Here is a 27,996-nt window from a genome sequence, read left to right on the forward strand (position 1 = left end):
GCTATCATTCTGAGCTGGTATGTTTTTGTCTGCTGTGATGTAGTGACCACTGGTCCGTCCGCCAGTAGGTGTCAGTGATGCGGCGTAACGTCTGTTGCTGCCTGCTTTTAATTAGTGAAGTTTCACACACGAGGGAGGAGACATGTCCTACGATGGCGTGCGCAAAGTTTGTTGTTGCTGTTGAAGTTTTTGTGTAAAAGGAGGCCTGTGGGACTAACAGTAAGACACAGTTTTACCATTATAATTTCATCGTTTCAGCTGGCATTTTCATGGTGACATTGTTTACGTAGCTAGCCTACGTCACCGACAAAAGTGGCTAACGCTACCTCATCTAATTACTTGCTAGCCAAACAGGTGTTTTTAGCCGGCAAGCTAGCCTGCACGTTTGTTAGCACTAATACTAACTGGAAATATTGGCCATGTAATATAACTAACTAACTAACCAAATTTTTTTGATGAATGGGTGAACAAGCTAGCTTATTGAATGTCCCAAACAATGTCAAGTTAATTAAAGAATTTAGTGCCTGCATGCTGCCATAAAAAGACAATTTCCTCACTAACCGTAACGATATGAATTAAATAAAGGGTAAACGCAGGTGTTACTAATGACATTACTTAAGATCTCCTTACATTTAGGTTGTAACAGCAGCTTGACTGATTGGAACCAGTGTATACCCTGCTTTTCCTTCTTGATATGGCTATCTATCTATCTATCTATCTATCTATCTATCTATCTATCTATCTATCTATCTATAAGGACTGAACAATTATTTTAAATTGCCATTGCAGAATCTACAAATTTTTGACAAAGGTAAAATGCATGACAACAAAAGCATTATAATGTAGGACTGTACTGCTGCAGAGATTCCCTGGCATGCAAATTGTGTTCTCCAGATGGTACAGACTCCAACAAATGTCAATCATCATGATTTAAATGTTTTGTTCAGTGACAATTGTCATGCAAAATGATAATTCCACTAATAAAATTAATATTACAATTGCATAAAATCTCTATCTATCCATCTATCTATCTATCATTTAAATTTCCATGATCTGCACTCTTGCTCGTCCACAATGCACAATCTCTGTGTGATTATACATGGTGAGAGACATCACTCACGATTGGGCTGGGACACTTCAGCTTGTATGTTTAAATTGCTCCCAGTAGTATCCTTAATCTGGGTGGAAATCAATATGGCTTTTACTGTCACATTGGAGGGGCGGGGACCATGTATTGATGTTCAGATGTCATTTCAGGGGGATTTGATGTTTCTGTCCTCTCTTCAGTGAGGAGATGGCATGATAGATCAACTGATGGTGTCTGCTTGCTTTCTCCAGGGTTTTACTGGAGCCTGCTGTTGTTTTGGAGGGAAATAGCAGATGTAAAGTTGAGTCCGAACGTGCTGGGATTACCAAGAAAAATGAGAAGGAAAGGTTTAGGAAAAGATGTTATTGATTATTTTCTTTGTCAGGAAAGCTGGTTGAATTAGAGCCTGATATCTTAATGGGGTTATCATCGTAAGCTCCAAACCCAGGATGAGGGCTCTGAGCAGACATTATCACAAACAGATGACAGCACAGACACACACACACACACACACACACACACACACACACACACACACACACACACACACACACACTTAATTTTATCTCACTATTCAGTATACATATTGGAAAGTCAGACTTTGTTTTGGTCTTATTCTGTTGTAGTAATAATGTTTCATATATTTATTCACTGTTTTCTAAAGTTATGGGGGTGATGGGATGGCAATGACAGGTTGAAATAGATTAGGGGTGTAGTTGTACAGTAGGTAGGGATTGACATAGATTGGTGATGTTATAAATACACAGAGAGGAATAGGTAAGGTAATAATGTTGATGTTTAGACCACAGTGCATAAGATGGATTTGGGGTAAAGGGGGGATGCATAAACCAGCAGTAACAATATAAAAAAAAAATTTGAGCGACTAGTGGTAGAATCTTATTCATTTTAAAGACCCATTTTGTCCCACTAAATTGAGTTTACAAAGTTTGTGAAATTCTGTTTTTCCATGTTTAGGATTGGAAGATTGGTAAAAGATGAAGGAGCCACAATGCACTGGTTGGATGAGGAGGTGACGGGTGCTGACTTCAGTTTGGGTGGACTCAAACTTGAAACATGGTAAGATAAGCAACATCTCTTACTGTCTCATTCCTATCCTTCCTGCTGGGCTCCCATTAGTGCTGACTGATAAATTGTATTTTCAGTGTCAACATGATGTGAACATGCATGATAAACACATCACAAAAGAAAAAAATAATAATTTACATATGGTGCACATTCACAATCAGCATGTGAACATTTGACCTATCAGATGGTGCTGTCCATGCTTTTGCACCATTTGGCCAATCAGATGAAGGCCTGGCTAGCTGTCAGCTACAATCAGATAAATTGGTGTCAATTTTGTGGTGATTGTGCAGTTAGCCAGCAAGATGGAGAGAAGGAGAGAAGAGTGAGGAAAATGTGGCTGACAAAGACCTTGTTGTGAAAATGAGCAGTATTTCTGCTATTTGTAATTTTTTTGGGTTAAGGAGAGATAGTGTGTTACAAACACAAGTACTGTGTAAAACTTGCCAAACAATTGTGGCAGCTTTCAGAGAAAACAAGCTAATATACACACTTCAATATTTGTTTATTTATTGGAAGTCATATCTTCATCACAATATTAAACAGTGTTATCACACATCACAGATTTTTCTCATATCCTGCAGGCCTAATCCCCATCACAGATTCTGTTCATGGCTGCTTGTGGTGCGCATGGCACACTAATAAACACACACAAGTACACAACTGATATCATTCTACTTGTGCACTGTTGGTTGATTTATCTTACCTAGCAACAGGTGACAGGAAGACTATCTTCGCCTATTGAATTGTATGCAACATTACAATTTAACATAGTACTAAAACACTTTTCACAATTTGCAGTTGTCTCCCTTGAATCTTTTCTATTGTGCATGCATGGTTTTGGATGGTTTGTTAAGTTCTTATGCCTGTTCCATTAACCTAGATACAGAGTTTACTCTATGTTGCTGTGATTATCTGCCTCACCTTTCTTTCCAGCTCTCTTTTACCTTGATATTTATAGATTTAGCTTTTCTCCTAACTGTCAGTCCCCATCCCTCTCTGTCCCACTGTTTCTCTCTGAGGAGTCTTGCCTCCTCCCTGACAGCCCGTGAGCCCTAGAGTCACATTTCAGGCCTGGCTGCTACTTAAAGGCCCATAATCTGCTCGGCGAATGGCTACAGTGTGGCGGCCTGAGCGGAAGCAAATTATTCGCTTTAAGGACTCCTGCTGCTGTGGGACCCGGGGCTAGTGGCTGGTGCCGTTAACGTTAACACACACACAGTGTGCAAGCCATCATTATTTATTTAACCCGTTAAGTGTTTAAAGTGGAAGGGGTCCGCTGGGACACAGCTTGGTTGATGAAATTATTCCACATATATACAGTATATGGTTAAATCCTACAGGGAGAGGTGCAAGGGAACATAGAAAGATGAAGCCTTCCCTAGATTTTTAGATGTAAGATCTAATCACATGGTAACAGACTGAGGGTGGTAGTATGTTTGGCTGACATGGCAGTATTACACACCTCACAATGTTGTCAGGAATTCACTGCGATGTATCTAATGCGTGAGTGTTTGCTGGGCTGTGTGTATGAGAAATAGGGAGACAGTGTATGCCTGTGTGTATCAGACAAGAATAATATGCATAAGTGTTTGTTTTTGTGTCTGACACGTTGTTACCAATTGGCAGTTCCAAATCATGCTACTACTCCTAACCTGAGTTGTTTAGCAAGCCCCAGCTGAAGATAAATATCGATATCCTCCTTGCATTCACAATGTCCCCGGCAACCCTGATTCACCTTGAGGCATGCGTGTGTGGTTTTTTTTTTGTGCCGCTGTGTTTCTGTGTCCATGTGCATCTGTTTGATCACTGTAATAGACAGAGGGGATAGCATATTTGTTTTTTGTATGTGTGTGTGGAATAAGGAGCCCCAACATTAATAAGTAATCACTGGATGTTGGCCCTCCCATAACATGTTGGGCCAGCAGCACTTGCCCCCAGTAATGACACCATTACAGGACTGAAGTAGCCAGTTCTGAGTTTACCTCTGGGAATCTCTTCTCTGTCTCTGGGGCTGGGATGTGGTATGTTGCACCTGGATTTGGAGGGCAACAACACAAATGCTGCTTTTTTGTGCACCTGTGCTCGCTATAATAACCATTAGAGATACACAAACAAACACACACATACACGATATGTTGTGGTCATTCGGTACGATGCATGAATACACACATACTTATATGTGTGGTTCAAAATATAATTTGCTAATACCAGAGCTGGAAAAAAAGAACGTCATAGTACAAAAGAATGTAGAACCATATGCATTTTTTATGCTAAATCATTGTATGTATCAAGACGACTGTTTTTGAGAAGCAATACTGTATCACAAAACATAATATTACCATACTCAAGTGTATTGATATTTTCTTGCGCTCCTATATTTTCTAGGTTCTTCAGCCATCTATTACAGCAAACTGAAAATCTTTGGGTTGTGGACAAAACAAGATATTTGAGGTAGTCACCTTGGGCACCCATGGAGATGAGCATTTTTTCTGACATTTTATGGACCAAAAAACTAATCGAATACTCAAGAAAATGGTTGATAGATTAATCATTAATGAAAATAAGTGTTAGTTACAGCCGCAGTTAATACAAATCCAACTGTTAAATCTAATCCATGCGCTTTTATTTGAATGCCTTTTAGAGGAATGTTAAGTGAATTTGTAATTTGTTAAAATAAAGACAAGACACAGGGAGGAAAAAGAGAGAAACCAAACTACTATTTATTAGATAATATAAACTATGGTGATAGCAAGTAGAGACAGAGAGAGAGATGGAGAGAGTAAGGGGGACTGAACAGATTGAATGGCTAATGAAATGGGTACCTCCAGGCCTGAATAAATTCTCTGGTCTGGCGATCCCCCAGGATGCTGGCCTCCCAGGGAGATTAATGACCACTGGGCCATGGTATAATGAAGTAGTTTGCCTTGGCAATGTGCTTGTGAATTCATCACAGTGTCCACAAGTGGGCTGGCCGAGCACAACATCTTTATAAATCCCCCTCACTCTTCTCTCCCGCTGCTGCTGATTTATGGTTCCGCCACCCCCAAATGGTTTGGCCCCTCTCACCAGACCCCGCCCTGGCTGACCATCACTATCCTACCGAAATCCAGGTCACTGCACTGATGGGGAAGAAATGGGAGGCTAATCAGATAATGGGAGGTGAAAATGGGCGAGAGTGAGTCAGAATCTTCAATCTCTCTACTGCCGTTCGGCCTGTCCCTGTTTCTTTGTGTCTGTCTCACTTGCATGCACATTGTCGTGTAAAAGGTGATTCATTCTACACTCATATAGTCTACTATATTTGGTATTTATCTGATACAGCAGTACAGTATGTGTAAACTGAGGACTGGCCATGACCTGAGAGGTAATTAGGTCAATACTGATTTATCCATTTACATCATTAATGATACACATTAATGAAAGCATATCATTTTTGAAAATTATACATGAAATGTCGTTTTTCCTTCAGTGATAAGGTTTGATTTTGTTATATATAAAGAAATATGGGCCACTATGGTATGAAAGGGGGGGACAACATTAATAATAGTAATAATAATTAGAAGAATAAGAATAACTATTTTTATAGCACTTCTCTAATCAAGTGCTTAACAAAACCCATGAAAATAAACAAAAAATAAATTCATACAAATAGAGAGTAAAAAGGTTAGTTATACAAATATAGTTACGGTATAAGTTACAGTAAAATAAATATAAAATATTTAAAAAAAAACATGCACATTACAATCATGCATTTGTAAAGACTTTCTCTGAAAAATATGCTTTAAGCAATGATTTAAAGAAAGGTAGTGAGCTAACTTAATGTGTTTGGACAGAGGATACCATAGCCCAGGGGCCCTAATGGCAAAAGCTTGGTCACCGTTTATCACCAGTCTTGACCTAGGTACAACCAATGAGAGTATCGTGGAAGACCTCAGGTCACAACATGGACCAAAGGGAGAAAAAAGCTCTGTAATACAACAGAGTGCCATAGCATGAAGGGCCTTAAAAGTTATTAGAAGGCTCTTACAATCAATCCTAAATCTAACTGGCAGCCGGTGAAGGGAGGCAAGAGATGGGGTGATATGAGACCTGGTTTTGGTTAAAAATATGAGTAGCTGAATTTTGCATTAGTTGAAGCTGAGATACTGCTGAACACTGCAGAGGATCCAGGTTCAGTTTGTGGAGGTGATGCTTTATGGCTTGACTGTGTGCCCATGAACAGTATTTGCAAGTGGCTGTGGGATCATGTCCAAGTTACTGCATCAGAGACTCCACCTGGTTCAATGAGGCACCTGTGCAGAAAGGGTTAGGATCTGCAGGAAGGATGCAGTTTGAACCTCCACATGAGTTATGCCTGCCATGGCCAAAAAATAAAAAATAATAAAATTTGCAAGCGTGTCTTTGGTATGCATATTTAAAAATTATACTTTTATTGCGAACAGCAATGGTCCATCAGTACCAGATGATTCAGTATACAATGAATATATGGACATCCAATTTAATGATCATATTCACCACAGTCAGACAGGGTAGAATAGGTGGGAGAGACTGGATAAAGCAGTATCCTCATGCTGCTCAGTCAAAGCAAATTCAAATAAAGTACTCAAATGAATTAGATTTAGCTTGTCTGAACAAACCAGACAAGTTCACCAAATTCAGAAAACTTTTTTTGTTTTTTAAACTGGATTAAATGCTTCCAGTTATCATTTGGTTAGTAAAAAAATACATATCACTTATGTGTTGTACCTATTTGAAAGGAATTCCACATATGGGAATATCTTGAAATTCCATTCAGATTGTAACTGCAGGTACGTGCAGGTAATTGTAATTTGTATAGTGAACTGCAACAACTGGCATAATCCTTCTTGTCTTAACAAGAGAAACCTCACAATAATCCTCATATTAAAACTTAATATTACCCAACTCCCATTTCAGCATGTGACGGATACTGACTACACCTAATTGTTGATAATTGTTGCATATCTCCAGTGAATAATCCTAAATGCATTCCCACCAAAAGCCAGGCATTTGTTATAGGCCTGTGCCCCCTGCTGCTGAGACATTGCCAGCCTGTTAATGGCTGAGGACTGATGATCCCAAGTGTTACACAACTCTGACAGGCTCATAAAGCCTGTCTGCTTGATAACTGGAGCTCCATATGGAATAGTGGCAAGGAAATTAAAGGAGAACAATAAAGCATATTGAGGGATATTTAGATTAAAATGCATTTAATTGGGTTCTTGCCTAACGCAGTTGAGATGTGTTCTCACATAGCCGTCCGTTCTGTGGGTGCCCTTTTACTAAAGCTAAATGATGCTGCTGTCATGGTGTTTGTTGCCTAACCTGGTAAAGATTATTAATGAGTGCAATAAATCCAAATTGCATAATAGGAAGTTATGAAAAAAGGAATGTCAGAGTTAAGTTTAATGAGTATTTAGTTTGTTTACCAAGAGCAATCGTCACCCTGTGCCATGTGTACTTAGTAATTGTCAAAGGCTTTACTTCCCCATTCTTTCTCAAGACGGCTTATCTTAATCTACAGTGTCTTATTTTTCTTGGAAAGGGATGGATGAGTCGAGTAATTGTACAGTTGACATCGGCTTAGACAACATCATCCCCTTAGTCCCCAGCTAATCCTACAGAGTGATAACAATAATGGGAAAAAAGAATGGAGATATTTTTTTTTTTTTACAAAAGAAGATATGGAGTTTAATTTGTAATTAGCTGCAGAGGTCAAAGACTTGATCCTCCATCTGAAGGTTATCCTCCCTTATTTTTCTTTTTTTCCCTCCTTCTTTTTCCCTTTCCCTCTCGGTAGTCAACCTCTGAATCAGATTATGACCTTGTTGTGAAGAAGTCAAGTGTTAATTGTCTGCTTGTGTGTGTTTGTGTGTGCGCTTAAAGGAACATCAGTGAATAAAAATGGGGATATTTCCCTCATGATTGCTTGACAGTTTGAAAAAGAGAGGTGTGTATTTGTGAGCACCCATGTTTGTGTGTGTGTGCTCGCTTACGAGTGGAAGTGTAATTTATTTTGGGTGGGGAGGGGGTGTGACCCTGGATCCCCATCCACCCCCACCCCATCTGCCCCGCGTCAGACAGCTCTGTGTAGCCCCTTGGGGGCCCTGAAGTAACGGAGTTGCCCTCTGCCCATATGTGTTTGTGTAAGTCTATGTGTGGAAAATCAGACCTTTTTGCTTGCGTGTGTATATGTGTGTGTTAACGTGGGCGTGTGTGCACCTCTGCTAGTATTGATCCCCCCCTCCTTTCTTATAATGAAGTGGAACTACAGCTCCATTACGAGCTGCTCTGCCATTGGCTGGAGGTAATATGAAATTAGCTAGCGTGCCGTGAGCCTGTCAGTATTGATTTCACTACCCAGATTACTTGTTACAAAAGAATAGAGCTGTCTGTGGCATAATTGAACAAGTTAACTCCTTGTCTCATAAAATGTAGGCCTGTATTGATTGTTACAGGGGAGGGCTCGGTGATATGCAGAGAGAAAGTAACTTGTATGGGTGTTAACTGTGGAGAGGTGCTGATGCTTTCTTTTCTTCCCTGCCAGTGTCACCCTGACACGTGGATCAAGGCGTTTTCTTGCTGAATTGCAGGATGGCGGACGGCAAATGAGTTGTGTTCCATCAGCTTCGCATTACAACACACATTTCTCCTTTTTCCTCCCTCTGTCATTTTTCATTTCATTTGCCTCAAGATTTGCCTCAGTCCCATTTTCAATTTATTACCATATGTAAAAGGTGTCAGAGCTTGACATTGTCAGAGCAGATTTACTTTGGTTTATCGTGAGTGACCTGTTTGTAAGTAGAGCAGCCATTGCTTGAGTTGTAATGAGGAATGATGATGATGGTCGCAGAAGCCTCTCTATCTCACTCTTTTGCTCCGCTGATGAACTGGAGCACGCTGGCCCTGTCTAATCACACTTGGCAGATTTGTGCCATGGAAAGTAAGGTGTTTAACAAGCGTCCTGGTCCATTAATTAAGGGTCTCCTTAAGAAAAAAGGGGAGAAAGTGTATTCAATAATTTACATGAGCTAAAGGCAACTGGAACAGCCCTTGCCCACAGAGAGAGAGGCTAAAGATACAGTGGTTTCTGGGCTGTATACATAGGTGAAGACAAATGGATTCACAAACACCTATATGCACACACAGATACACACTCATCCCCAGCTGCCGTGTAATGAGCCTTTAGCCTGTTAACCCTAGCCAGCTAATTCTGAAGCAAGGTGTTTCATGATGCGTCTGTTGAGGGCATATTCTACATACTTATCTCGGGTAATTAGAAAATGGGGCTCAGTCAACAATAAAAATGGTTTGTTCCGACAAATTTCCCATGATTGTTCATTGAAGAGCTCAGGAAACTGACGGCTTTTTGGTCCAGGTATGGGGCAAAGGAGGGGGTGATAAATTGTTTGATGTGCGAATGATGCTGTTGTCCCTAAAACAGACATGGAAGGTACAGCGTTTCCCCCCTCTGACAGGGTGAGGGATTAATGAAATGCTCTTCCACGCGCCGATTTCCTGCACTCCACTGCTGAGTGATAAGTGGCTAACCAACGAAGCCTGTAATTACAATCTTACAGAAACCGGCCTGATCTGTATATAAATCTCACCATCCAATTACAAGATGTAATAATTCTGCACTCAGGCTGGTAATGAGGTCTAATACTGGTGCATGTGATAATCCCCTCTGGATGCGGGCTTGATCAGATGTTGGCTTTGTAATTAGACTGGCAGAAAATCATTATTTCGTGTTCGGAAAAAAATGAGGTTGGTGGGAAGTTAATTTTCTCCCCATTCTCTGAAGCGTAGACAAGAATTTAATGATTTAATCATGATTGTTAGCTATTTTGCAATCAATTTGTAATGATTGTGTCGCAACAGAGGCTTTCAGGGAGAAGGGCCTGTAAAGATTGAAGGTGTCATTGATATGGCATGGCTCTGTCAGTAGATCTATACAGTGTAACGCTGATACTGTAGAGGAGTGGGTAGATACTTCTGTGGATGCATTTGAATGAATGTGTACATGTAGTTTTGTTTTTGTTTTTGTGTGTTTGTAGGTTTGTATGCATGCATATGAGAATTAAACACAGACAATCTGATAACAGCTATCCTAAATTATTTAACAAGCCTGAGCTGAAGATTAGTGCCCTCATTTCTTTGTGTCAACTGCAAAAATAAGCATTGTCCTCTTCATTGTCTCAGTACTGTTTAGCCATTAAAATAAAGGATTTCTTTGTAAATATCTTGGTTGACAGAGTTAATGTTCACACTTCAACAAAAAAGTTTTTAGGTTCAGCGGTCAAAACCTGAGGGATCTTTGGTACACAATTAAACAAGAAAGTATGTGAGTGAATGAACAATCAAATTGGAGAGCTGAGAGAGGAGGAGAATTGGTGGCTTAATAAAATGCAGAGGGATTGTGTAAAGAAAGTACTATACCAAAAATGCAACTGATGTATAGTGATTAAAAAAAGTTTCCTGATTTTTAAAGTTCCAGTGTGCAATAAACATAAAGATAATTACTTATGTTATTATAAATGTTGTATGTTATTTATTATTATCAATGAACCTAAACTTATTATCTTTATGTTTGCATTATCTTAGAAATAGCCACTTATAATTACATAGGGAGCGGGTCCCCTTTTATGGAGGTTGCGATCTTGCACTGCCATGTTTTTTATGGCTGCGCAGAATGAACGCGTTACATAAACTCTGCAGCGTAAAATAAAAATAAAAAATAAAATAATAAAATAATATTCTAACTAAATGTATCATGACACTGTCTTCAACAGGGCCAACACTCAGTATAGCTACTGATTTGGAATGAATTAGACAGGAAGTCACTGTGTTTCATCCAACAGCAAAGAACTGAATCAGTGTGCTTCTCAGGATGAAAGTGAGCTGGAGCACAATGATAACCTCCATAACCTCACAACCTTTAGTGTTCAAACAGACAAATGTCTCGACAGCTTCTTCTGTCTTTATCCAAGTCAGCTCTGATGAGGACAGAATAAGTTGTCAAAATGTTTGTGTTTGTTCACTAAAAGCTGCAAGTTATGATTGTACACCAACATTTCTCCTTCTATTCATAACACAAAGCAAAGTGTTCTTTTTTATATTCATCTTTTCATTCCAAATTGTGGGGTACAGCTGTCCCCTGTAAGGATAATACACATTAATGTAACCTGAAGTAGAAATGAAAATTTACAGACATTGCAGGGAAGTATTGTCATGATTATTATAGAACTGTAAACATGTTTATATGTAGATCACCGCAAAAAATAAATTGTTTTCATCTGATGGTCAGCTTTTTTTTTTAATATTTATTGCCCACATTTCAGTCATATAAATAATAGTCTTAGAATATCATTATATAAACTACAAATATCATTTAATAAGTAGCTGAATCAGGGTGATCACAGAATGATAAACTCACAGCTTTTAGTCTTCAGTTCAGACAGACAAACGTCTCATCAGCTTCTTCTGTCTTTATCAAAGTAACATTGATGAAGACAGAATAAACTGCAGGAATATTTGTCTGAACACTAAAAACTGCAAGTTTATGATTGTAAGACAGCATTTCTTCTTGTATTGTAAGGTACAGCTGACCCCTGTAATGATAATATACATTGGTGAAACCTGAAGTGGTAATGAAAATGTACCAACACTGCAGGAAAGAACTTAATATAAAAATACATATTTATATGTTTATAATTGCAATAAATACAGCAGGTATATCTAATTGTCATATTTTATTAATTGCACTTATAATTCAGTGTAACATTAAATAACAAATAATGGTCTGAATAAATAAACTATATATGTAGTATTAGCAGAAAAATATAAAAATACAGAACGTACTTTGCAATACAAAAATAAATAATCCATGTAATCTAGAACAAATAAAACTTTTGGTTGATTCCCTGGTGATATACGCACAGGTTAGTGAGTACTTGTGGTTCTGTACTGACACTCCAGAGGGCCTGGAAGGAAACTCAGATTCTGAGTATGAAACCCGTCTGATGTCCAGTGAGATCAGAGAACTTGTCCCTGATGCTCCGAACGCAGCAGCTGGGGATGACAAGTCAGTTTCCCTGCACTAAAGAGCCATGTTACCAAAAAATAAAATGCTTACAGGCTGTGTAATGGTACTCCCTGTTGTCATCCCAAGGCCCCCTCAGAATGTTCCTACAGTTACCACAAGTACACCGTGATATCCTGGTACTCCAGTAAAAGGTGGGCCACCATGCCCGAGCTGATGCATCATCAGTGCACCAAACAGTCCTGGCTTCATCTCCAGGAGCTGTGTGGTGAGCTGCCTGTATTCCTCCAGGGTCATCTCTTCAACAAGTCTCTGAAGAAATAATACACAGGAAAAATACATTCAAGGTTAATGAGATGTTTGATATTACTTTGGTAATATGTTAATATCATTGCAGTTTATGATGTACAGGCTGTTGGCAAGAGTAAGATGTGCTGCATGATGCTGTTCCTCTGCAGTATTTATTATCATTCAGTATTGTCCAGGTAATGATGACCAGCGTTACTCTGAGATTACACGTTATTCTGAGATTACTCATCAAACGACACATTATAGTAACACTGCTACATGTGGAGCACAGAGCTGTAAACAGAACTTTGTGTTGGATTGGTATTATTCATATTGCTCAGACTAGGAATATAACAAAGTAATTTTCTAAATACATACCATTGTTACTTCTCTGTGGCTCCTTTGAAAAGCTTCAAATCGCTCTAGCGAAACTTCTGCTCTGGTCGCCCCCCGATCCTCTCCCTCACCTGGCTCTGACTGCACCGTAACATTGGCCTCTCTGCTTCCTCTTTCCTGCACTCTTCCTCACCATCTTCCTCTCCCTCTAGCCCCTGACCCGTAACCGAAACTTTGACTCTGTAAACAGGGAAATCACGTGACGGCCTCCTTATGCTTGAAAAGGGAGCGGTGGTGTGGGGGGAGGGATTCACTTGTTTGCAATCTGCATTCTGACCGCTAGATGTCACTGAAAATTACACGCTTCTCCTTTAAGGTTTGAAAAAATTAAGTTGTTATTGTTTACAATTACTAAGTCCGTATAATGTGCAGTATGCAATAGAGAGGCCACTAGAAACCTCTGAAGTACCTGTTTGTATGAGGGCGGAGCCGAGGCCCCACAAACATAGAACAGACAGCAGAGCAAAGAACCAAAAACTGAGAGAACAAAACAGACTTTACGTTATATTTTAGTTGAGTCAACGACGACTCTGATCGTTATCCACATGGGCAACAAAATCCTCCATAAGACTGTTAAAGCAAGTTATCAAACACCTGTTGAACAAGCAGAGCTGCTCTGCTTTGACCATAGAACTCACTGCCATCTCGTAACCCACAGCCAATATATTTTACACAGATTATGAAACTCGTTATGCTAGTATTGAATTATTGTGAACAAGCTGAAAACAAAATTCCCAAATTACTTATGTATTTGAAAAAAGAGTTGAATTTTTGTAGACTTTTAGACTGAGACCGACCAACCCTTCCTGTTGACCAGAAGTAACTGAGTCAGTGAGTCTCACATCAGCAGCAGAGGGAGGATGAATGATGCCACAGGGTGGTCAGCCAGTTTATTGTAAAAGCCTTGCAGCCTGTTTAAACTGTGGAGGTCAGTAGCACGTAACCATTAAATAGCCCAAGAGTATGCCAGGTTATGCTAATGTTATTTTTAGCCTATACATGGTTGTTATAAAGATTAGGTCATTAAACAATAAGTAGTGATTAAACAATAAACTCTAAAGTCAATTAAACCATAAAGTCTATTAAAAACAAATTTACAATAAATTAATATATTTTTAATTATACAGGTGGTAAAGGCTCTCTAAATATTGGTGTTGTATTAGAAAAGTAAACTTGTCATCATCTAAAAATCTATTTTCCAAATGATGTCTAATTTTTACATTTGATTTGTAAAATTAAAATCATCTGTTATTATAACAGCCACAGCACACAGATAATATAGGCTAGTGGTTCCCAACCTTTTTTGTTGGAGCCCTCCCTACTTGTATCTATGAAAAACTCAGCTCACACACAAGGGCACATACACCAAAAGAATAAGTGTTTCACTCCAAAGCTTTACTGTCCAAAATAAACATAAATTAGTAGTGCTTCCATTCTTAGAACCTCTACCTGGCAAATGTCTCGTTTCTAGTATAAACTTAACATTTTTATTTTAACAACAGAAATGTTAAAAGAATAATAATGATTCATTATAAAAGAGCTTCAGAGGTGTGGCCTACTAAATACACTACTATTTTTTTAAATTATTTTTTGTGCTTTCGCTTTTATTTTGATAAGGACAGCCGAAGACATGACAGGAAAGGGGGTAGAGAGAGAGAGGGGATGACACACAGCGAATGGGCCACAGGCAGGAATTGAACCAGCGGCTGCTGCAGAGAACCAGCAGCCTCAGTTCATGGAGCCCACGCTCTACCAACTGAGCTACAGGGGCGCACATAGACTGCTATTTTAAATTGAGGACAAAGAAAAGTATCTTTTAAATAGTTTTGTATAAATTGTGATTGTAGCTAACATATGCAAATCTAATTTTGACAATCTCAGACTAGACGAAGCCTAGGGGACCTCCTGTGATTTTTGGAACAAACTTTTGGGATGTAAAAACAGGGACATTGTCTAGAAAAGGTTGCAAAACTTTGTGTTGAATGCTTAGAATATGTTGTGAGTGAATTATTTTTGTTTGTTTTCAGTGCACATCCCTAGACAAGTCTATTCTGAGAAAACACAAAGGATTATAGCCCCCGACCTTTTAAACGCAATCTTTTTTTTAATTAACTTGCCCAAGTAACACTGTCTCTTATTTATTGAGAGCTTGACCAGTTCTATTTGATTACCCTATCTTCCCAGATTTTGTAGGTTTGTGTCAGTGTTGAAGATAGTTGTAGCATAACAACATACAGGATAGAGTGTGAGTGTCAGCAGACTAATTGTAAAACTATAGTGCCACATCTCAGTTCACATTTCATTCAAGGCTTGAAAACAGTTCTCCGGAGGGTAACACTGTATTAACAGCTTCTCCTGCAGTAGCTCTTTGCAGTGTTTGATTGGAATACCTCCTGTTTGATCATCTGAAGCTACTTAGTTTACTGAAGCATCCACCATGCAGTAGATTTAGGCGTTCCTGTGGGTTTGCACTTGGCTCATCTCTCTCTTAATCTCCTGGTGATTGCCGCTGAATACTTTATTGATAGTGAATTGACTCCACTCTTCTGAGCCGATTTCTATAATTGATACTGTTTGAAGCTACTCCCAGAGGATGGAGCATTCAAAGGCAGGCTGCTTTTTTGATCAATTATATTAAAGCGCAAACTTTAAAAAATCTGGATTGAGTCAATACTGCTTTAGCCTACTTTAATTCAGCAATGTTATGCTGCTCTCTATAAAAAAAACTGTCACAATAACTCAAATTGAGGATATTCAATACCATATAATTGGAAGTGTGACTGTTTAGTTTGAGGTGCTTCATGCTTGAGTATAAGAACAGTACTCAAGGGATACTTACTGTATAATGAGTTGTTTGGGACTTTCCAAATTGAACAAAGGGAATGAATGTAGTTGGCTGTTGTCAGTGATTTAAAACTATTAGGAATGACAGTGTCCTGTTTTGCTGTTTTGATAAAAAAAAAAAATCTAAATATCAAGGTACTATCTCTTGAAATATATATCAATGTTGCTCTCCTTTTTCCAAGCGCGGATACTTTTTAGGCAGCTTTTTGTGGCTAGCCTTCATCCTGGGTGCCCAGTCTCATGCCTCCAATTTCCACTCCTGCCCAGCTGAAGGCTCCTCAGAGACGCTTGGCTGGAGCTCTGGGCCGCTGGGCCTTTGGACCTCTGAGTCCTGCACTTCTGTGCATTGGATAGAGAAAGAGGGAGCTGCTTTACCCAGCCCTGCCCACTCTTGGCCCCAGTCCGCCTCACCATACGCTCCCACCTGCTCGATACCTCAGAAGAGCTTTCAAGTGCTCTTTGAAAGGGAAAAAAGCAGAAAGGGAAGAAATCAGAGACTGTACTCTTCCAGGCGCTCAATAGCATGGCACTAGCCTCTCTCCGCTCCCATGACACCACTCTCCCGCCCTCTTCTCTGTTCTTGGTTGTTTCACTCAATTTATTTTTCTGTTTTTTTTCTTCTTCTCCTTCTCTCTTCTCTCTTTCACAGCCTTCACCCTGACTGCCTTCTGCTCCCACACTCTTGGCATTTTCTTAGTGTTAGAGCTGCATCAGCCATAAACCAGACTAGTTTTGCAGCCTGTAGACCGAAAGAGGGAAAAAATTTAAGAGAATACAAATATGGGTCCTATGTTAGGTTAACACACAAATTCAAAGCGTAGGTGTCCAAGGTGTCCAAATCCACCTTTGCTGTCTTATGCCAGGAGCGCAGGGGTATTCTGCCCTGTCCCACCCCTTGTGTCAGCAGCGAAGAGTGGGATACACCTGTCAGCTTTGCACAAGTGCCTTGATTAATTCATGCATGTGTTTTACGCTGAACATGCAATAAATCAATCAGAAAGTCAACTCTCATCACTTTTAAGAAGCAAGATTTTCAAGTGAGGTGACAGATCTCATGGTTCAGGAAGTGAAAGTGCAAAGAGTGTGCAACATATGGAGATGGCTCCAAAGAAAGATTCATGTGTAAATGGTTTGCAACTAATCCTGCAAAAACTAATGTAAAGCATGAATTGTAAATGTCAAGCAGATATATAACTAGTTATATTATAATTTTACAATTCATTATTATTAGGGGTGGGTGATATAGCCTCAAAATGATATCACGATATTGCAATGAAATTTGCAATAAGATATTTATGACGATATAGAAAAAAAATTCTCATCAGCGTTTTATTGGTGCTTGCAGACAGCAGCATTTATTAGTGCAAACAAAATGAAGGGCATTTTCCATCCTTCCTTTCCAATGAGCTACTGTCATCAATGACAGTAGCTCATCAGGAACCTGCACAATATTGTCACCTAATAAAATTGACCTCAGCATTTAACAGCAGCAATCCAAACAAACTTTGAGTCAAAATGTCAACACTCACTGTGTAAAAATGTTGTCAGAACTTAAGTAAAATTTGCCTTGCATTTTTTTTTTTTTGGATTACCATCAAATGAGGTAGAATATCAGTGCTGAAACAGTTGTATTGCCTCTAATTTCTTGTGTAAACAGAAAATGGATGTACCATTTAATTAGGTACGTTAGAATGTCAGTGCTGGAGCTGTTCAAGTAAACACTTGAAGGCCAAAACACACTAAAAGCTTCAATTCAATGGAAGCTTCTTTAGCACACTGCAAGATTCAGATTTAAAATTCCAAAACCTGAAAAACTGAACACCAACGCACACCAAGGAGATGAAGAGATGAAGAGGGAGAGACAGCATCTGGACAGTTCATCATGATTTACAATAATGCAGCGAAGTGACATTTCATGGAAGAAACGAACTTCTGTCTGTTACTGAGACTGATATTTTAGTCACAGAACTGTACAGTAACATTAGGACTTAAGAGTCAAAAAAGTTTTTATGTCAGTCAGCACTTCACACACACGCTCCCCTTCCCTCCCTCCTTTGCAGCCTCTCTCTCCTCCATCGCAGGTCTGATCAAACAGCATGAAGTAATTAAGTGTTTAAAAGTACACAAATCAGGCTTTAAGTAAAAAAAATATAAAAGTGTACAGTAATATTATGATTCATGATCACAAAAAGTTTTTATATAGCAAGTTGGCTCATCTGTCCATATTCACATGCTCTCTCCCTCTACCTCCCTCGCTGTCTGCTGTCCTTTTTTTTTTTTTTAACCTGGTTTCAGGTGCAGCTGCAACTCCACCAGCACTCGGTCCTCAAGTCCATGCCTGCAGAAAAAAGCTCTGGTCCTTATTTTACACTCAAAAATTGAAAGTAGTGTTCGGAGTGTGTGTCAAGGCAGTTTGAGGTGCTTTCAGTGTGTGTTCTGCCATGTAGGAAAATGGGTATACTTCAAAATTTGAGCGTCAGACGCCTTTAGTACGATTTGGCCTTAGACATGTTAAGGCTTCTGTTGTTTTGCGTGCTAGGGAATGTATCACTATATCACTGATATCGCAAGATGACACTTTTTTTATCATGTAAAAGTTTATACTGGTGTCGTGAATGGTATGATATGACACAGCCATAATTATTATCATAATCATTATTATGCAGCTCCACTGAAGGAGGAGCTGCTGGACAGGAGCTGGGGAGAGAGAAGTGAGCCATACCAAACTGGTTGTGAAGCTGCAACTCTGGCTGAACACCCATTTGAGCCTGGTTGAGGTGCAGCTTTGCGGCCGCCCATTTCCATCTCCTTTTTCTCCTCATCTCTGTCTCCCATCTTTGCTTCTCCGTTCTGTTGACACCACTGTGAGTTGAGGAAACAGTATCAGAAAGTGTTTGCACAAAATTATGCATGGGTTATCCAATGGGTATATCCAACCGGCATCAGACAAAAGTACACATACCTTTTTCTCCTCAGGTCGAGCCGGGGACACAAACACTACAGTTGCTCCAGCTGTCTGACTGATCTGTGATGATCTTACAGCTGTGATCCCATCTCATATGCACTTTGCAGCCTTATTGAGATTTATTAGGCTTCATAACTATGCTAGTAATTCTTTCTTAGTAAGAATAATTTAAGACACACACACACACACACACACACACACACACACACACACACACACACACACACACACATTGATTAACATAAATGAAAGGTGTTTTGTGTGGAGATGTGTATGCACCTCAGCCAAAGATAAGACACACAAACATGCACAATATTTATTTCAATATTTACATTTTATCTCTGATAGAGAATATGTTCTACTAATCCACACTCTTGTGTGTGGAAAAAAACTCAGTGTAACATTTTGTAAATGTGTGCACACTGACTGATATCTTAGCAGATGGACCTGCTGTGCCACAGATTTTGTGCTTTGACCAGGTTTTAGCCAGTCTCAGGCGCAAGTGGTTTCGACTCCAATGCGCTGTGCAAAAGACAGCAAATGCGCCAGGCCACGTCTTCATTTTTCCTTCATTTTTAGACATCCTGCACAGACAGGTGCAAGTTCACTTGCTATTTTGTGGATGAGACAAAGAACTGCTGTAAGATAGCAATGCCACCTGTGCCTCTGGTGCACTCACTTTGTGCTGTGTGTAAGGTAGGCCCCTCTGTGCAACTAATTTCCCTGATGATTATCTGGAAATCTTAATTTATACTAGTTGACTTTTATAAAAGTAAGAAAACACAGATAAAACAGTCAAAATTGAGCACAATTTATTAATCAGTAAGGTTAAACAATATTGCATGTATTAAACAGCCATTTGAAGACATTAATGACATTATCACTAACCGAATCGTATTTTAAATGCTGCTGTAATTTGTGGCACTTTCCAAGGTATATTATGAACATTGTGCCTTATTCAACAAAACATGACAACAACTCACTAAATGTATTATCTTTTAAGAGTGAGCAGGTTCACGGTGTGTGCAGGTAAATGATGTCATGGCATTGTAACATAGCCACACAGTCTGGCTAATATTAGCAGTGCTAGCACTAGCAGCTTGCTCTCCTTGTTGGTAAAAGTCCGTGCTTGTGATGAATGTGATTACGCATTGCTGTGGTGGATATATGCCAGTTTATTTTTACACAGCCTTCATAAAATTTTGTTTTCATTTTCTAGATAAAAAAAAAAAACTGACAAACCGTGTTAGTTTTACAGGGAGTCATCTGTCCTGCTTTGCTGATTACAACAACATCTAGGTGATCCAGGAATTAGCGCAGGGAGAGAGGGACTGCTGTCTGCCAGACTGCAGCTCCACTAGTGGTGGGAGGCTGCATAACATCTTAGAGACAACAGTTACCCTGTGTTAAGCAAAATAATGAGTTTAAATAGCTGGTATTTCTGGTGCTGACTAGCAGGGGTAGCAATGTTTAATCATTTAGTCAAGTAACTGTGCAATCCATAGTACAGTTGTATTTTGTATTTGGCTCATGAGAACAGGCTGAATGAGGAATGAATACATCATAATTATATTATATAGATATAAATGTATCTTACTGTTTTCATTTTGGCAGTTGATGAAGAATTATAGCTGCCACAAAAACCTGCTCAGCTGCACCCCAAGAAGTAAATCTTCCTTTGTCCACTGCCCACTGGCCAACAAACCAAAGAATCCAGTGTTGAAGTTAAATAAAATATTGCAGTCAGGCTATAAAGATAATTAGTCTTGTCTCGTCTCCTCTCTCCCTTGCAATTAAATGTGACCCTTTATGTTTTATGGATGCCAGCATAAACCCCTTCACTCCTAAAATACCTTGTAGATATGAGAGGGGAAGTGTATTGTAAACTAATTGCTCCATATTGGACAGAAGCCACCAGAGATGATACTGTAATATTGGATGTGTGTAATAACCACACACACAAACATGCACATTACTGTTAGAGTATCTGTGAATGTACATTGTCAAAACTAATTCCTGTCCCTCTAACATCTTCACTGTTATAGAGCAGAGACAGTGCTTGGGAAAGCTGTGATTTGAAGACATAAGCCCCAGGCTTCTCATTTCACTCTGCTTCTGAACTCCCCTTATACTCCCTGATACCGAGACACATTATAAAGTCCCTCCCTGTAGCTCTCCTCTTATCTTTGCCTGCTATAAAACTATCTCGGAGAAATAGGACAGGGTTAAGGTTTGAAGTAATCTGTTTCTTTTCATTCTTCCATGAAACATATGCCTACTTTGTAACAAGGGGAAAACTAATTATAGACTTGTACAGGAAAGATAATAGTTGTAGTGATTGCTTTGTACCCAGTGCTGGGGTTGTGCGTTGACAGTGTATGTGTACAGTAATGATGGCTTTATCTAGCCCCAATACTCCTATACAAACCTACAAAGCCCTGTAATTATGTTCGATGCCCACAGAATGGCAGACACACACTGGGGCACTGGCCATTGTGAGGGAAAGAAGTACCAAACGTCTGTTCACTCTATGATAGGGTTTCAGCGCATAGGTAACTGCGTGAGCAGTGGCATGTTTGACTGGCAACAGGCATGCATGCAGTACAAACAAAGTCAACACAAATAAATACACGGAAAGGTTTGTTTGCCAATGCTTGTAGGTCAGATCGGCAGTGCCGCAGTTTCCACTCCGCAGTCTTTGCAGACTGTTTACACACAGGTTGATGGCTCAGATGCCTGTCATTATGTGTAAAGGTTGAGTTTATATGTTGAACAATGAAAATACACCCACGGTGATTACAGCACGTGATCATAACACTGGGGGCAGAGTTTGCTACACTTTGTTTGTTTTAAAACATGAGTACATTATGTGTGTAGCATCATAACAATATCTGTCAAATCTTACAGACTTGTTCTATAGCTTCTTCTACAGCAGCTCCTCAGCCACAGTGCTATTGTTCAAATCAACAATAATTTCATCTTCTGACTATTTTCCAGTATGTAAAGGGAATATGAGTCACATGTCCTTGTTTTGAGTGCATGTTTTTCGTGAGTTTTGTCCATTAGTTTAGCCAAACACCACCCTCCTTAGTTACTTTTGCTATGCCTGCCAAACTTTCCATTCTCGCACTGCATTTATACAGTTTGTGGTGATACGACATTGGGAGTAATTGTTGATTCCTTAGATAAGTAAACAAAAGCAGATTCTCATTTCTAGCTGACAGGCGTGTATTTTGTTGGCTAAGATAATGACTCATAATGACATTTTAATGTTTCCATCTGTCACGCTTTAAAACAAAGAACTCTGTGAACGTGTAAAGTTAAGTGTATGTGAAGTTACCTAGAAGCTGTGTACATGATTTAACAGTAATGCTAAAAGACTGAGGCTAAAGCTAGCTTTCATCTCAGCAAACATTGTTCGGATGGTGAAATATGACAGGTATATCTACATGACAGTTAACATAAATTCACTCGTTAATGTGGGAAAAGGAAGTGCAGGGATGAGATTAGTGCAGTGGACGTTGAGATGGGTCACCCAGCTGGACCAGCTGGACTGCGATGATGGAAGAGAGCTGGGTTAAGAACTTAGCTAATGCATCTTAGACCTGAGCGAACCAGAGAGATGCATCATCGTCAACCCACTTTGATTCTGCATCAGTCCACATCCTGCCACTCAAATCCCCCAAATAACAAATGCAGATGCATGGTATCTAACACGTTTGGCTGCAGGTAAATTTACTTTTGCAGCTTATGTTAGAGCAGACGGAGTTAGAGTTCCCCACACATATGCTCTTGTGTTTCATGTTTTTGAGAGACTACAAAAAAGACGCCACCATCCAGACTCATGAATCGCTGAGTGTCACTTTTCTCATAGCCAGCTCCACACCGCAAGCCCTAGTTGCGGTTACAGTTATAGTTATGTGTGGTATTAATTGCTTGTTGGTTTCATATATGTTTTGTTAGGAGTTTTGTTACTCTGGGGCCAGTCTCATAAGAATTTTGCGTCAAAAATGTATTCCTTTTTCCATGTTCATACAGTAATATATCATTTGTCTTCATTTTGCTGTCCTTAATTTGTTCATATACTTTTTGGTCATTTGTCTTCTGGTATTGCTGCTCTAATTCTCTCAGTCTTGCAGAATGGTGCTGATATGCTTCTCCTCTAAGATTTTCTCTTCTAACCAAGCAACCACTTTTAAGGCATCCCAAATAATATGCGGATCAACTTCTGTATTGCTGTTTTTTAAAACAAGGTATTATGATCTGCTATATCCACCCCTGCAATCTTACATTCAGTCACTCTATCACCCATATTTATGTAAAAAAAAAAAAAAAAATCTATTCTTGAGTGTACGTTGTGTGCTACCAAATACTGCGTGAAATCATTTCTGGAGGTTTGAGACTCTTCCATATGTCTATCATTCCCATCTCTTATAATGATAGATTTACAAATTTTGATATCTGTTGACTGTGGTTCATAATTATGGATCATAATGTTTTCTGTTCCTGTAGTTCATTGTTACTTTCTGTGAGTTTGTGGTCAATGGGCCCTATCTTACACCCGGTGCAAAGCTGTTGGCGCAAGTGATTTTGCTATTTTACAAGTGCCATTTTTGTCATGTCTGTAAGATAGCAAATGTACTTGCGCCTGGTCTGTGCGGCTGTGGGGTCAAAACATGAAGGCAAAATGAAGACATGGCCCAGCGCGTTTGCTATCTTGTGCTTGGCACATTGGAGTAAAAACCGCTTGCAAAGTCTGTGGTCTTTCAGCACAAGAGAGCACCTGGCGGATTTGGCCAAAACGTACACAGATTTTCACAATCACAAAACTCCCTCATTTATGGTCATTCTCTTCCTCACACCGGAGTGTGGATTAGTAAAGTGTTATTTGAACATATTTTCTATCAGCAATAAAGTCTAAATATTTAAATAAAAAGCGTGTGTGCGTCTCATGCTTGTCTGAGGTGCAAAAACAAGGATTAATCAGTTATGATCTATAACATACAAATGTACAAGACACTCTATTTGACCACATGAGACCAGCCCGACCCGGAGAGAAAAAGTGTGTGTGTGTGCTTCTGTCAGTGCTGGTTGGATATATCAGTGTGTAATTTTGCGCACTTCAAACTTCAGAAGCTCCTTCTGATTGTTTCATAGCAGGTCAGAGGAGCGAAGATGGGAGGAGGAGATGAGGATTAGGTGGGACAGATAGCCGCCTAACTGCTCCTCCACCTGGCTCAGGTGGGCCAGCAGAGCCGGGGAGCTTCGTTGCCGCTAGACTGGATTGGTTGGCCTTCCCTCTCTACTGCGCCATCTCTCTCTGCCGTTCCTCAGCCAGCAGAGCTGCATAATGATGATGATGATGATGATGATGATGATGATGATGATGATGATAATTTATTATTATTTATTATATTTCAAGGTGCTTCGGTGTAAAACATAACCAGTTACATATCTGCATGACATTTGTGGTTCATTTATTGTATTGGTTTTTGCAGGCATTAATGTAAAATAAACTATTTACACATGAAGCTGCTTTGGAGATGTCCTGCCATCTCCATATGCTGCCCACTTCTGCACTTTGACTTCTCAAACCAGGAGATCTGTCTCCTCGCTTTGAACATCACTTTTCTTTGTTTCCTCCTGGTAAATCCGCTGCCATGCTGCCACCACTTGCGCTGCTGGCACACCTGCCTCTTAAAGGTGATGAGAGCTGACTTTCTGATTGGTTTATTGCACGTTTGGCCTAAACTCGTCTGTAAATTAATGAGGGGACTTGGACACACCTGGAAACACCTGGTGTATGGACAAGGAAGAGCAAAATACGTCTCCCGCCCCTGGCACAGGGCGGCAAAGGTGGATTTGGACACACCTTGAATACATTAAATCCATTGTGCCTCACGTTTCCACTTGCGCTTTAGATCAGTGTAAGATAGGGCCCAAGGTCAGAGATCATGGTCAGAGTCCTCTTCCACTGTAGTCTGTTGTTGAGTTTTATTTGAGTTTTTATTTAATTTGACTTCACATTTAATCTTATTCTACTCTGAATTGAATTATTTTTATATATAAGTGTGTTTGTAGTAGAAGGAACTGCAACTCGTTTTTGTTTGCATGTGCACAAATACTATTTGGCTTCACATTTGATGAACAGTTCATGCTTGCATTGTTGTACTCTGCACTTACAGAGCAGATTTTCTCTTTCTTTGAACCCTGAGGTCAGTGAGAGATAAAGAGGCCTCTCTCTGTCTCTCTCAACCTCACTCATTTCTCTTTTTCTCTGTCTCTATTTCCCACATGTAGTGAGTCAGGCAGTGCAGCGTCATCCAGCCGTGAAGCCATTTGAGCGGTGAGGAGGAGGAGTGGGCCAGCTTAAGGTCAGTCTGAGGCACAGAGAGCCATGTATACGTACATACAGAGAGTCATGCCTCCATTAGCTGGGCCTCTGTTTACCATGGGGGTGACGCCAGGGATTTGGTGGCATATGCTGTAGCCCCTGGCAGCCTCGTGACAGAGCACTTACCGTACAGACGGCAAACCAGGGCCTGGTTAGGGGCCACCCAGAGGCTTTGTCCTGAGGCAATGCTACTGGGCCGGAATGGACAGTGGGGATGATTGGCTCTCTAGCTTTTCTGCTGTTCCTATACTAACCTAAAAGCATTTCTGATTTTCTGAGAAGCCTGTGGAATGGGCTTCATACAGCATCAGGGGAAGTCTTCATAAACACCATGAAGGACCTATTTCTTTTTAACTTAGCACCACAAACCCTGACCTGTTGGTGGTTTCTGTTTGTTGTAGGAAAACTTTTGAGCAAACAACGCCTATACTTCCCGTTGGCATTCAAAGCTGTTTGAAAAGAGAGTTTTATTGTTGGCCTGAGTAGCAGATGATGTAAGTTTTGAGTGTCAAAAGTAGCATAATTTTCTCTTATCTACCTCCAGTTTTGTCTTTCAATTATCTTGCACATTCTCTCTTTGCCCTCAGCGGTCTTATTTTGCAAGGAGCATTTAGTGGGGAATGTTTTATAAATCTGTGGAAACTCTGTATCCCATTGTGCATATGCATATTTAATGACTCAGATAAGCAATGTCATGGTTGTGTATTATTAATAAGATTGAGAAAACATGCAAACTGTAGTAATTTATATATTATATGTCTTTTTATATCAAAACAAAAGCAATACAGAAAAAGCCAAACAAAACAAAGAAATATTACACTTATACTACAGGAGTCATTTAGGAATCCAAATAACAGATAATCCCAGCTGTATAATTTTGATTATACGAGACTTTCCATGACTGCTGAGGTACACTTTCAGCCTAGCATCGGCAGACTAATTCACAGTTATGACACATGCAAGTTGTGGTGGAGCTTGTTCCGTTTCTAAGCAGAAAAAAATGGCGGCCTGGCCACAAGCTTTCTCAAAATACAGCTAAACTGTGTACTAAAATGTTTCTGGAAACAGACATTTTTCACAGCAGTCATTTTGACATTAAATAGCAGTGTAGACACAAGTGTTACCAGTGATACTAATTATGATTCTGTTCCATTCAAGTCAAACAGAGTCAGAGTGCTGCTATTGTGCATGTTGGCTCACTGCTGCGAAAATGTTCTAATGAAGATATTTGATCAGCAGTGTCTAGTTTGACGGTTTATCTGAATTTTGTGAGCTTGGTGCATTGCGCTCAAAACATGACACCTATGATTTTCAAAGCTGGACCTTTGACACGTCTGTCGGTCATTGTATCAGACCTGACTAATATTAAATAAATGGTTGTGATTGGCCCAACAACAGCCCGGACAGGTGGAAATCTGTCTGAATGAAAGTGTGACCAGATGTAGGCTGTCTGTAGATTCATCTGGGTTACAGGTTACTACTATATAACAAGAATGGAACATTGTATATTACAAACTGTATGTTTTACTCTATTCACTGTATGTATCAACACAACTGTACTTACCTTCAACATTTAGCCTGCAGCACTGTGTATACAACAGAGTTACAGCTCTACAGCACAACAGTACTTCCTCTCCTGTGCTGTTTCTCGGCTATGTTCGTTCCAAAGAGAATGAACAAAATCTGTTTTGGGCTGCCTTGCTGTTAAACTTGGATCTTCCTTTGCTCTTGTTAGTGACTTTGAGTGGCCAATATTCTGCAGTATGGAAGATGGATAATAAGTGTGTCTGCTTTTTACCTGGGCAGTTTCAAGACAACTTGGTGTGGAGCTGTCTTCATTAGGACCCCGTTAGACCTTGTTTCACCTGACTGACTGACAGACTGGCTGTGATGAGGCTCCATTAGACTGCTGCACAACTCTCTGCGGACTGCACATTTACCGAAGGGCCCTCTCTCTCTCTCTTCCTCTGCCTCTCTTTCTGACTCTCCCTCTTGCTCTCTCTCGTTCTGTCTGACCAGGCTAACCCCAGGAGCCCCCTTAACCCACGGTGGTTGAGAGCCCAGTCAATCAGACGCAATGATGTTAAACTCCTCTCCAATGAATACCCTTCACCAGTCATCAGAGAGATTGTCTGTGTCTGGTGGCTGATTAGAGTTCATCTCAAGTAGGTTCATCTCAATTTACAGTCTGTCTGAAGAGGAGTTCGCTTTTCTATTGCTCTGTCCTCAACATGATTACTTTACCTTGGAGCAGAGACACCTGTTATGAGATAATAGCATAGCTTGCCAACTTTTATACTGTTCCTTTCCTTATAGATTTCTTCCAAACAATGAAACCCTGTGTATAGAAGGATATAAAAGTAATCAAGAGTGTTCTGACAAATGTGCCACATATAATATTTGACTAAGATGTCAAGAGATGCCCATATTGAATGGACACTGATTGTTATCAGCCAATATTCCTAAAAAATATGTAATCAGGAGATTGAGATAAATGCTGTCTTGCTGCCAACCACAAAAACTTGTCTTGACTTGTCTTACCTTTACATGAACATAGAATGAATCTAGAACACTCTATCTAAAATTGTTAAAGCTGATGACACTAGCGGTTTTAAAATGGCAAAACATCCACATAATCCAGTCTCATTTACCTAATCATGTGCTCAATACTTACAAAAAAACTTTGCTACTGAAATAATTTGTGACAAAATGCGCTGATAACCAGTACCTATACACTCTCGTATATGCAGCTGAGAGCAACAACTGTCCAGTGACATCTTCATGCTAAGTTGCTAACAAGTTTGTGTTGCTGGAAAGTTAATAAACAGCCACCTCATCATTCTCCCTTTTCAGTATTACTATAATACAGTCTTTCT

General features: G+C 39.8%; 1 long non-coding RNA gene across 1 annotated transcript; it reads left to right on the forward strand.

Moving 5' to 3' along the window:
* Positions 1 to 93: 93 nt before the first annotated feature.
* On the forward strand, positions 94 to 27,996 carry LOC146333193 (uncharacterized). The gene is made up of 4 exons (XR_014771312.1): positions 94 to 219; positions 2,063 to 2,164; positions 25,027 to 25,100; positions 26,927 to 27,996. It is a non-coding gene; the product is annotated as an uncharacterized LOC146333193 (long non-coding RNA).

The sequence above is a fragment of the Lutjanus erythropterus genome, chromosome 1, assembly GCF_056507025.1.
Source record: "Lutjanus erythropterus isolate fLutEry1 chromosome 1, fLutEry1.hap2, whole genome shotgun sequence".
In the NCBI taxonomy this organism is placed as follows: Eukaryota; Metazoa; Chordata; class Actinopteri; order Lutjaniformes; family Lutjanidae; genus Lutjanus; species Lutjanus erythropterus.